The following is a 12,941-nucleotide window of genomic DNA, read 5'->3' on the forward strand; positions in this document are numbered from 1 at the left end:
TAATAATTGAATTATGCAGCAATCTTTTGAATATGCATTTCTGTTGTCAGGGCAACTTCTTGAGATGTGACTCAATATGCAAATTAGTTGAATGAGTGGGGACAGAAAAAAAAGAAAAACTCAAGTTTCCTGTCTGAGACATGAGTGAAGTTTGCATTGAGAGAAATATATCTGTGACTGTGTGAGAAGAACTGTTTGGTAAAATATATGATAGCAGCCGCAGGACAATTAAATAAAGTCTGTGACTAAGTGCAGTCGTGCAGATTTGGAGAAGTTGTTTATAATTTAGTGATGACACATTGTTATAAAGTGTTTAGAAAGGGCTTAATGGGAATATTACTGTTGGGCAAACTGTGCGGCTTTAACAAGATTTTCTGTGTATTTAGCAGGTGAAACTCTGTCAGCTGACTTCAGACTGTCAGGAAGCTGAAGAACCTGAGGCCAACCACTGAAACATGATGTGGGCAAAATGAACAGAGGGAGGGATTTTAAAGGTGAACATTTAGGACTTACTGCAAATGTTACTATGTCAAAGTTACTGTGACTCAAACAGAGGAAATTCTGATTTTTTTATTTCCACACCCAGCATGTTTTGGGTGTTATATGCTATTAAATACTTTTAAATAAATTAAAAAGTATTTAATAGCATATAACACCCAAAATATGCTTCGGTTCACATTTAACTCCAGAAAATCATCAATCAAAACATGGATATTACCTGACCACAGATTCGTGGTGACGTCGCTGCTCTTTTAACTGTTCGGTGTCTTTGTTTGTTTGCTGGTTGTAGAAATGGTTTATATGAGCTTTGAGCTGAGAGTCAGAGGTTTCTGTGGACACTGCTCATGTCGGCACTTATATTTCTGACCTTTTCTTATAACCGATTAAACATGATCTCCTCCCTTTTGCCCCCATTTTTGGTGGTGTAGGTACAAATGATCAGGCATGACATTCTCATAATAAATAAGATACTGCAAATAATTATTTCTGCATTTGTGCGATTGAAGTGAATTGAAAATGTGTATGAAATGACACTGTTTTAAAGATTTGGCCTAAATAATTTTGGAGTGAATGAGTCTAAACATGATGACCTAACTAGTGATATCCTGACACACACACACACACACACACACACACACACACACACACACAGCATGTTATGCCAGTTTCAGCTGAAACTATGTTTCAAACCATGTTCCGGGTTTTTAGTTCACCATTTATGAGGCTTCAAGAAGAAAATAAAAGACAGATCTGAATGTTTGAAAATGTTTTGGAAAGATTCTGTAAAGATGAGATGAAAAATACTCAAAGGATAAATTTAATTGGTTTATTATTTAGATAAGTTGAAAAAAGTTAAACAAGCAAGTAAATGAAGAAACAAGGCAGAGGAGAGAAAAGCCCAACAATCCCCTCTGAGCAAGCAGTTGGCGACAGTGGGGAGGAAAAACTGCCTTTAAACGGGCAGGAACCTCCGGCAGAACCAGGCTCAGGAGGGGACAGTCAACGGCCGGGACTGGTTGGGGGGGTTAACAGAGGTGGAGCAAGACGAGGCTACATCAGGTGAGGAAGCAGTAGCGTCTCTCCTCCGGAACAAGTGGAACCATTTTTTCTTTTTTTTCATGCACTTTTCCACGAGCGCTTTTTTCTCCAGGATGAGATTTCTCAGCTCATCGATGGTTTCTGCGTTTTGTTCTTCAAGTTTCTCACATCTTTGTTCCACCTCTTCCAATGTTGCTTGTTGTTCTTCAAGCTTGTCTTTGAGTTGTTTGGATGTTGCCTCCTGTATCAGCTTGTCCTTGTGCATGTCTGCATTTCTCTGTTGGACCTCTTTGTGCTTGTCTTCTAACTGCTCGTTTCTTTTCTGGATTTCTTGGAGCGTGAGCTGCAGGTCTTCATGTATTTTGTCTTCTTGTTGTTTTTGCGCCTGCATTTGAGTGTGTTCACGCTTCAAGTTATTGAATTCCACCAAAATCCCCTTAACGAGCTCGGAGTTGTTTCTCGCTATCTGATCGATCCTTCTCTGCATCTGTGAGCAGCGTTTCTCCAGTTTGTCCTTTTCTTCTTCCACTTTAGTTGCTTTGTCCTCCAGCTGATTACAAAACTCTTGCAGTTTTAGATTTTTAGACTCAAAGTCCTGGACGATACGTTTTCCTTCTTTCAGTCTTTCTTGCTGTTGCTCTTTCTGTTGAAGAAGGTCTTTATTTTGGCGCAGTGTTTCATCCAGGCTTTCTTTCAGCATGCGGTATTTTTCCTGCATGCTCTTCAGTTCGTGCTGCATGTCTCGTTGCTTTTTGTCCTGCTCTTCCTTCTGTTGGAGGAATTCTTTCTTTTCTTCCACAGCTTCATGGAGCTGTCTTTGGAGGAGCCGATTTTTTCGGTCCATGTATTGGAGATCCCGTTGTATCTTATCAGTCATCGTTTTCTTGTCTTGGAGCTGGTTGGTCATTTCTTTTAGTTCTGCACTCTTTTGCCTGTTTTCTTTAATGAGGTGCACAATCTGCTCTCGGCTCTGAGCAAACTTGATTCCCCAGCCCTCATTAATAATTTTTATGTCCGGCTGGCGCTGTTGTCTTTCTTCCAGCTCTTTATTTTGGGCTTCCATTCGTCTACATTTGTCCTCCAGTTGAAGTTTCTCTTCTTCAATTTGTTGCATTTTTTTCTGGAGAAGGTAGTTTTCCTTCCTACTCTCCTCTAACGCCCTTTGGAAGGATGAGGAGCCATTTGGGGAAATTGGCCGGCCACGCCAGGAAGGAGAGGCGGCGTAATCTTTTTGAATTGGTTGTTTTTTTCTTGGAAACATGTTGGAGTTTCTATACGATGACTTTGAAGAGCTTGTGGTGAACGTTTTGTAGGCTGCAAACACAGATGCTGCTGAAACGAACTAAAACTTGCTGTTTCTCACCCCTACTTAAGGAAAAACATCAAAGGACTTAAGATTCTTAAGATCTATGACATCATCACTCCCTAAGCCAATGAGATTGTCACAAGACATTTTGGAATGGGGTATTTTTTTTTAAACTGTTTTCAAACTTAACTTAAAATTTCAGTGTTTCCTGGTTGTGGACTATTGGTTAGTCCAGCCGATTAAGAAATTAATTGTCACAAACATCCCTAATATTATATAACAGACGACAGAAAACAAGACCGTTTTTTTTCTACGCAATAGAGGTATAATAAAAGTTTTTTTAATTATCCTACTTTTTAGAAAAGAGAACATTTATTGAAGAATATGTATTTAATTAAAAAACTCTGTTCATCTAAAGCAGGGGTCAGCAACCTTTAAGACCCAAAGAGCCAAAGAGCCATAATTGGCCTATCTGGGGTTGAAAGGCTCGATAAATGCACGGCGTTTCGCCAGGTACACCGGCTTCCGCGAGTGTGACGCTTATTTTGAGCGATGAAAAAATAACAAAATATAATTTTATTTGTATATTGCAAAATCACAATAATCTTCCAATTTAGAACTACAAGTTAAAAAAAGAACTAACATAAATAAAATACACTTCAGCTAATTTATTTTCACAAACCACGCGGAGCCGCACTATAAGGACTAAAGAGCCGCAGGTTGCCGACCCCTGATCTAAAGGGTTTAACAAAAAGGGGGAGCTTCCTGCTGGAAATTGAAATGTCCCCATGTCCCCACTGGGCGATCGCGGCTCAAGAGTTAGGAGTTCGCCTTGTAATCGAGCCCCGGCTTGGACAGTCTCGGTCGTTGTGTCCTTGGGCAAGACACTTCACCCGGCAAGACACTTCACCCGGCAAGACACTTCACCCGTTGCCTACTGGTGGTGGTCAGAGGGCCTGGTGGCGCCCCAGGGTGGCTGTAGCTACATCACCAGTGTGTGAATGTGTGCGTGAATGGGTGGATGACTGAACGTGGGTGCTTAACTAGTTAAAAAAACAAACAAACATCTGTCTCTTATTTTTTATGTCACACAGGAAAGAAGCTTCAATGTCTGATGAGAAGACATTAATTTGTTGGTGTTTGTGGTGTTTGGTGCAGTTTTCTTGTTCTCTGGCTTGTTGTTTATTTACAGTGGAGATGAAGATCTCTAACAAGTTGATTTGTTCACATTTGCGCATTTTTAAGAGGAATGTGTTTTTTTGAGTTTGTACACTATATGCATGTAAGGCAACCGTTTCCTTTTTCTGTATTTTTGTGTGCTGCTCTTTTAACAAAAGGGGAACAAAAGACATTTAAATCGACCTCAGATGATTTGTTTAAATTTTTACAAGGTCTTACTGAGGTGATGCAAAGTGAAACATGCTTCTTTTTTGGTAATGTGCTGGAAAAGCTTGAAAATTGACCTTGAATGTGCTTAAAAAGTGCTTGAATTTGACCCTAAAAATGTGTATGAACCCTGCATATATTGCAGTATTTACAGTTTATAGTAGGAATTTCATGGCAACAGCTAATCTTTATTTAGTTTACTGGGAAATGAAATGCTGCCAATTCACAAAGCTGTGCTTCAGCTGCACTTCCTGTTGTAGACTTGTGATGCACACAGGCTCTGTTCCAGCACTCAGCATGTTCTTCCTTATTTGCTCCACCAGGGGGAGCTCCTAAACTATGACATCCTGATAGGAGTGAACCAGGGAGAGGGGCTGAAGTTTGTGGACGACAGTGAGGACAACGACGGCATCTCAGCTGCGGCGTTCGACTACACCATCTCCAGCTTTGTTGACAACCTCTACGGCTACCCAGAGGGTGAGGACGCCACCTCTGTACACTGCCACTTTTTCAGTTATTCCATTTTACAGCCTCCTCTCACTTAACTGCATTTTGCAGCATCATCAGGTTTTGTCTCATTAGGAGCTGCGTTTGTTGATTTGTTCGTTTTTTTCTGTTTGCTGTATTCATTAAAATAAACGGATAATCGTCAAAATGACAAATGTGGACAATTATCAAAGCTTACATTACAATTCTGACAGCTTGAGTTCACATGAATTTTCAAAAGAATATAAAAACCTGTGAAAGTGCTTTAAGCGTTTAAAACATGCGAGTAAAGAATGGAATCAGTAACATGTGAGCCCAGTGAAGTGCATCAAACAAGACAAGCGTGCTAAAGAGAGCCACTCATCCACATCACGGCGTGTCTGCGCCTTAACCTTTGAGGCTCTGTGGGCAGTAATGCTATCATCCCCCAGGTAGTGGGCTCCCAATCTCAGTGTCGGTGTTTCTGACAGATCGGCCTGCGAACCCCTCACAGCCGGACCACAGTCACAGTACAGACATGTTTGGATAATGCAGTCATGCTTCCTCTCTGCTGCCTGTCACTCCTTCTGTTATCAGAAAGACTTTTTTTTCCTCTCTAGATTTCTCACTCGCTTCCTGTTTACGGACCACCAGTGGGTGGCACCAGCTGTGGCCACTGCCAAACTCCATGCTGAGTTTCAGTCCCCAGTTTACTTTTACACGTTCTACCACCACTGCCAAACCGAGACGCGGCCCGAGTGGGCCGACGCCGCGCACGGAGACGAGATACCTTACGTGTTCGGCGTACCGATGATCGGTGCCACGGACCTGTTCCCGTGCAACTTCTCCAAGAACGATGTGATGCTGAGCGCTGTGGTCATGACTTACTGGACTAACTTCGCAAAGACTGGGTAGGCCTCATGTCACAGTAGTGTAAACTGTACACGTTACTGTATGTTCACTGATAGCCTTCTAGTCATGTTGAATACTTGAATCTGGGTTGCTAGTTTAATTCCCGTGTGGCTTTGAAGAATTGAACATACTGGTTCACCAAAAGCATCCAGATCCCAGAGCAGCCGGTTGGTCTTAGATAGTTTAAAGGTTGCACAGAGAATGGGCCTCCTGTCTGTATTCAGTGTATTGATGCCACATGTTACTTATAATGGAGACTGAATATAACTTTGAACTGAAACGTTTAACCTTTATGCTCCACCAGGGACCCCAACCTGCCCGTCCCTCAGGACACCAAGTTCATTCATACCAAGCCCAACCGCTTCGAGGAGGTCATCTGGACCAAGTTCAACTGGAAGGACAAGCAGTACCTTCACATCGGTTTGAAACCTCGTGTCAGAGACAACTACAGAGCTAACAAAGTGGCCTTTTGGCACACAGCCTGCACGACGTGCTCTTTCCCACCACTACGCGCTCCCCCGCAGGCCGTGACCCCGGCACCATGAGGCCCAGAAACAACGTTCCTCGAACCACTCGTCATCCTTACCCTACCTTCCCATCAGATCCTGAGCCCGAGGGCTCAGAGCGCCCGCCCCAGGACCTCTTTCCCGGAGACACCCGCGACTACTCCACCGAACTGAGCATGACAGTTGCAGTTGGAGCGTCGCTCTTCTTCCTCAACATCCTGGCCTTCGCCGCCCTTTACTACAAGCGTGACAAGCGGCACGAGATGCGCCGGCACCGGCTGTCCCCTCAGCGGGGCGGCCCCGCCAACGACCTGGCTCACAGCCAGGAGGAGGAGATCATGTCCCTGCAGATGAAGGACTGGGAGCACGACGCTCACCACGACATGGAGCCCCTGCGACCCCACGACATCCTGCGGCCCGCCTGCCCTCCCGACTACACCCTGGCGCTGCGCCGCGCCCCCGACAACGTGCCGCTGATGACGCCATACACCATCACCGTGATCCCCAGCACCATCACCAGCATGCAGCCTCTTCACGCCTTCAACACATTCCCCTCCACCGGCCACAACAACACCCTGCCCCACCCCCACTCCACCACCAGGGTATAGTAGGGACAGGCCCGACACAGCGCCACCTAGGGACCAGGAACACTGGCTCTGCTTCCGCTCTGGAAGGGAGGCCTCTAGACGTGGGCCTTCGTTCTGTCCTCTTATTCTCTTCTTTCTCCAAAAGCAACTACACCTGCTGCGTCATGTGCTGTGAAACTTGGCAGCTCCCTCCACTGGTGGCATGTGGAGGTGCAACTGAAGTGTCCAGCAGCAGATGAGCAGTTTGGGGTGGGTGACTCAGATCTTTCAAAGATACTGTTTTCAAAGACGGTCTGCTGTTTCCAGGCTCAAGACCTCCAACATTTGTCAAAGGGACGAATGCTCTCTCGCTCCTCGCTGTTTTCTCTTTTTTACGTTGGCGTCATCTCTTTTTCCATCTCCTGTGTGTTATGTGCACATTATGCTTCTCTTTTCTACATCCGTGTTTTATTACTGCTCTCTTCCTCTCATTTGACACGCCTCCCTCCTGCTCTTCTCTAAAAATTCCCGATCTGCTGAGCAGTCTGGAGGGGGAGGCGTACACTAAACATATAACTATGAAAACACTGATATCTTTCATTCTACCAGCATTTTTAGGTGCCAAGTAAGTACTGCTGTGTTTCATTTCTCATCGAGGGAGAAGAAAAACCAAAGAAAAATAGAGTTTCGCTATTTACCGTCAACTAACAGAGTTCTGTCATGTTCTCATGACAAAGTGCCAAACTGGCCTCAGTCGTGATTTTCTTTCTTCCATCTTCTCTCTTTTTGTTGTTTTGTTTGAAGCATTTGTTTAATTGTTGTTTTTTATTGTGTGGAAAGAATTTTTCTGAAAATACAGATATAGAGAAATGATATTATATATAGTTCTATATAAAATGTGTACAAAGGAGAAAGTATATAAAAGGGTTTTCTCAGTGGGGGATCTATGCATGAATTATTTTTAAAGATGCGGGGAAAAGGACACTGTACCTGTCGATGCACGTTTCCCAAAATCTAAACGAGTCATATCGCTCCATGTTTGCTACTTTTGGTTTTTGGTTTTCTCCCGCAGAGTAAGAGCATCGCAGGAGCATCGCAGGAGCATCGCAGGAGCATCGCAGGAGCATCGCAGGAGCATCGCAGGAGCATCACAGGAGCATTGCAGGAGCTCCTGAAGTCAAACGACGCCTCCCAGCACTCATTTATTAAAACAGAGTCGATGCCAAAAGTCTTAAACGTTAGAATCAAAGCAACAGCTGTGAACTCAGTCATGGTGCCATGTGCAGCCTCCGTCTTACTGTCACTACTTTTTCATTTTAGGGTACGTGAGGTAAAGCGTCCGTCGATGTAGCTTGATTGTACAAAATTATTTTTCTACGTTATTAACAAAACAGAGCAGAGACTGATGCTGCTCCTGTCTGACCCCCTTATGTCTGCCACATGTGTATTCTGACTTCATATCATCACTGCTCCCTCCCTCCTCCTCTCTCCATCCTACACCGCCTTTGTTATTTAACACCGACCCCCCCAAACTGATAATCAGACAAATTCCCAAACAGCTGACTTCACTGTGTCGACACCGTTCCTGACTATTTCTGACCTCAGCTCAGCTCTGCTATTATCCTCACATTAAGGGTTCGTTCACCTGCCTGCAGATGATCTGTGAGCTCGTCGGTTGTAAATTAAACTCTAAGCACACTGAGGGTAACCGGGAGGCGTTCAGGGCCTGCAGTGCAGAGCTGCAACATGAAAAAAAGGGATGGGGGCTCAGATCTCCTGAACAGGGTGGAAACAACACGGTGGGTTTGTGCTGTTTGTGATTCCTGCTCCGTCACTCTGGTGGAGACCACTGCAGCTCAGCAGCGCTCCCTGCTGATCCTCTGATGAAGATGTCAACAGTATGTAAACTGAGCTGATGTGCTGCTGTTTGAGCCCACGTGGTAGCGTACGTCCAGTATGGGAGAACTTAGTCACCGGTGCTGTCTTTGCTTGTGCTCTAGCTTTAGCCTGTTTGATTGTTTGTTTTCTATTTTATTACTGCCTAAAAGGGGAGGTGGGGGAAACACATGCCTGACTTCTCCTGTCAGAGGTTTTGTAAGCTCAGTGGAAGGGAAACGTGCACAATGTAAATCATAAAACAACTGAGTGGGGCTGTGCTGCAGGTGGATCAGTGCTGTGGACAGTAGCTGTGGAAAAGAGACTGGACAAAGACTCTCAGCCTTAAATACAGGACAGAGGATGATCCGATCATCTTTCAGCTAACAGTGTCGAGCAGAAGGACGGCCGGCTGATGCGTCCGTACGAACCCTTTTGTACTCACTCCTGTGTATAAGGAGGTGGCGAGGGGTTGTGTAGTTAACCTCAGTGATAGGTTTGTAGCATAAACCTATTCGTTGGAACGTTAAGGACAATTTAATTACATAGCAAAGCAAGACACGAGTAGGCAAAGTTCTTCATGTTTCCCGTGCACGGGAGAGAACCGGACAAACGCCGTTCCTTCGCTTCACCCCAGTTGCTCTCGTCCGCTCCCCCGTAACACTGCTCTTTTATTGAGGTTACATGAATATACATATGACGTTCATTAACATATGACGTCTACATACAAACAAAGAGTACGTTGCCTGTGCGTGCGTGTGCGTGCGTGTGTGTGTGTGCGTGCGCGTGTGTGTGTGTGTGTGCGTGCGTGCGTGCGCGTGTGTGTGTGTGTGTGTGTGGGGGGGGGGGGGGGGGGTCAGAGTGTGACCCCATAAAGACTTCCCTAAACCTGCTGGTCTGGAAGTCCAGCAGTTCATCTAAACAAAAGGCACTTAGCCTAAATCAGATATAGATACATTTATCCTAAATGAACAGAGGGAGTGACTTTAAGTCTGATTTCAGACTATGTCAGTATTAGTTAAGCCAAGAGTCGGGCAAAAGCTTTATGGCCCGGAAAGTTCTAATTCCCACAACATATTGTTCGATTAGTAAGCAAAACTTTTCTGTGATGAAGATTTTTGGGGTTGTTGTTTTAGTGATGGGTTCATTCTGTCAGTTAGCTTTGGCTTGTTTTCTTATTTCAATAGAGGGAGTTTTACTAAACATGGACATGTCGAGGAGCGGCTCATTATTTCTGTAACAGTGCACTTAGAGAAAACTGTCAGGTGTCGCCCCCTTTGGTGATGATGTTTTGTGCTCTGATGAGCTAATAATCAGCTCTCTTTTCCTCCTTCTTTGTTCTAAGCAGGCCTGCAAGATTGAATTAACAGCGCTGTAAAACATTGTTGTGAGAGCAAATATAAGGGGAGCTTTTCCAGATTACAATGGGCTGAGGAAAAGGTCACCTGTGGGAACCTGCGAGTTCCTGTCTAAAAGGATTGCAGCGAGTCAATCCAGTCCAAGATCATAAAGAACTCTTTTTCTAAAAACAAAAGAAAGAACAAATAAATGAGCTCATATTGATGAGGGTGGAGACTCTGATGCTTTGTGCGTGAGGCTCCACTATCAGCAAGATCTAGTGTGAATGTGTGTGCATGATGTGTGTGACTGGACTGTGACTGGACTGACCATGTGGACTAAAGTGTTGACTGACTTGACACTGAGACAAAGACTGGACCAACGTTAGGATGAGTAGATGTTGACAAACAATTCACGACGCCGGTAAGAAAAGGGTGGATGCTTTGCTTTGCTTTTGGCAGGAGCAGGAGCACAAGAGAGAGAGGGAGACCGAAAGGTATTGGTTTGTCACATGGCATCGGTTTGTCACATGGCATCGATTTGTCACATGGCATCGGTCTGTTAGGTTTTGGGATGAGAACGTGTTGGATGGTTATCTGTCTTGGTCTGGTGGAGGTCTCTTCCCATAAGAAGACGGATGACTTTTTCATTAACACTGAAGTGTTTCTTTTTTCTCTCTCCCCTCAGATGACTTCACACTATAACCAAGGACACCTCATAGGGGATCATCTGATTGTGGCTTCTCTAATAATCTTTCTAATAGTAATATTGTTCACTGTTATCTTACAGAGTGAAGTGAGATTAGTGCTGTAAAACTTCCATAACACTGAACAGATGCCACCACAGATATGTTGAAATCTCAGTCAAAACTAGCAAAAACAAATGAAATCCATGAATCAGAAATGCTGATTGTTGAACAGATAATTCAGTCTGTGCATGAGGAGGATCCACTTTAGACTAAACTACATACAGAAACACAGGAACCAGGGCACAGTGTAAATCCAGGAGCTCTGTGTGCAACAGCTGACCTGTATGAACACAAAACACTGATTGAAGTCCACGTTGATGCTTTCTGTCTGTTTAACTTTTACATTTGAAGCAACACATTTTACTTCAAACACACAGATCAGGTAGAAAACTGTGGATTAGAAAACAAATTCATCAAGAAGGTCCTGAAGCAAGAAGTTCATCATTGCATAGAGAAAGAAAAAGGACATGAATCATCCCACGGGTCTGTGCAGTCGTTATATTATCATCAGCTAAATCATGTCTGCATACTGTGTGTGTGTGTGTGTGTGTGTGTGTGTGTGTGTGTGTGTGAGAGTGTGTGTGTGTGTGTGTGTGTGTGAGTGTGTGTGTGTGTGTTGCTTTTTTAAATCTTCTACTTAGAGTTCAAACTTGGATAGTGATAAAAACATTGCACTGCTTCATTTAATATTTAATTGAACACATCTGTGATTGAATTTGAATCTTAAATGTTTTGATTTCAAAGATGTGGTTCTGATATGAAGGAACAGGAAGTAAATTGTTGCCATGGATACAGTGAGACAGACGCCTCAGACCCTTATTTTTTATTTCTTTGACTTTTTATTTTATTGATTCATTTCTTTATTTTTACATTTTAAAAAGTGTATTTGTCTGAATGAACTAATCCCCATTTCCCATGCTTTGTATCACTGGTCATACTGGGAACAGCCATAGAAAATGTTTGTAAAGAAGAAATCTTAAACATGAGCAGATTCTCAGGCGATTTCTGTTTCCTAACCATTGTTTCAGTAACACGTCCCATCACTACATGTGTGTTAAAGATTTCTTTGGGATCAAAATCATCCACTGACAGTTATCAGTACAAACAGGATGCAAAAATCCAAAGTTCAGACTTCAGAGTTACTAAAACAGAGATGTGAGGAAAACTGGTTCTTCACACGACGTTTCATGTGTGAACAGTAGAGGTGGTTTCATTTTCACATGTAGGTGTTGCAGTGAGGATTGCAGGGAGACATTTGCTGAATAGCTGCAGCTCTGCTCCTGTAGACTGCCTCTGAATGTGTGTGTGGTGATAAAGTCACTTTAATTAAATGTCACCTGTCAGGGAAAACTTTGTGTTGACTGAAGAAAGTTCACTTCTCTTTCATTGCAGCTCCACTCTTATTTTTGATGCACTCATTTGTTTCATAAATGATTTCAATGATTTTGCCACAGCTCTGCATTGTCAGGTCGGAGCATGTGTGCTTTTGATGAAATGCTGATATGATGACGCTTGATTGGGGAAAGATTTCCACAGGTGGTGTTGTTGGTCTCCTTCTTCCAGTTTTCTTGTTGCTGCCTCTCTCCTCGCCTCAGTTGCTGCAGCTGTATCATGTATGTTGTTATGTTACATACAAAGAGGAATTTGTGACATTAAAGAGTAAAGATTCTTCTAATTGTTTCCATCTCATCTCCTACTGCTTTAGTCTGCGTGGACAATATATGAGTAAATCATTACCAAGCCAGATTATATTTGGAATATTTCAAACAGAGGACATTACAGTGAAATCTGCTTTCAATGTGACATTTACTTTGATCCTTTAAGACACAGTTTATACATCAGACAAGCTGTTTGCAGAGCGATTAAATGTTTGATATTGTTGTTAAAGTTGTACAGATGAGCGTTAATCACCAACAGCTTCATTAATGTGGATGAACTGGACGGTTCCAGGGAAACTATCAGGATCACACGCCTCCAGTGGTCACTGTGAGTAACTACAACTCTGCACATACAATAATTAAGATGAAGAAATGTTTTTATTGTAGAAAGATGAACCAAATGTAGTTTGACTCTCTGACAAACGATGGCAAGATAAAAGTAGTTTGTTAAAAAAGACACAAAAATGGTAACAATGCAAACAAATACAAACAACAGCATATCCTGATATGAGGCTCACAGATCAGGATCAGTACAATACGTAGCAACCGACATTGATGTTGCCATGGTGACCGCTGCTATATATAGTGTTTCTGTTACCTCACTTGTCTTAAACATCAACGCTGGCTGTTTTTCATTTTACT

General features: G+C 43.3%; 1 protein-coding gene and 2 pseudogenes across 1 annotated transcript in view; 1 reads left to right on the forward strand and 2 right to left on the reverse strand.

Moving 5' to 3' along the window:
* LOC146577727 (protein NLRC3-like) overlaps window positions 1–12,941 on the reverse strand; it is a 620,451-nt gene that overhangs the window by 576,666 nt on the left and 30,844 nt on the right. The gene's annotated exons all lie outside the window — the stretch shown is intronic.
* LOC146577740 (uncharacterized) lies at window positions 1,663–2,800 on the reverse strand (annotated as a pseudogene).
* On the forward strand, window positions 3,634–6,722 carry LOC146577741 (neuroligin-2-like; annotated as a pseudogene).

This window comes from Mchenga conophoros, linkage group LG3, assembly GCF_057382185.1.
Source record: "Mchenga conophoros isolate Kocher_MC1m ecotype Shallow Benthic linkage group LG3, M_conophoros_male_GT1.1, whole genome shotgun sequence".
In the NCBI taxonomy this organism is placed as follows: domain Eukaryota; kingdom Metazoa; phylum Chordata; class Actinopteri; order Cichliformes; family Cichlidae; genus Mchenga; species Mchenga conophoros.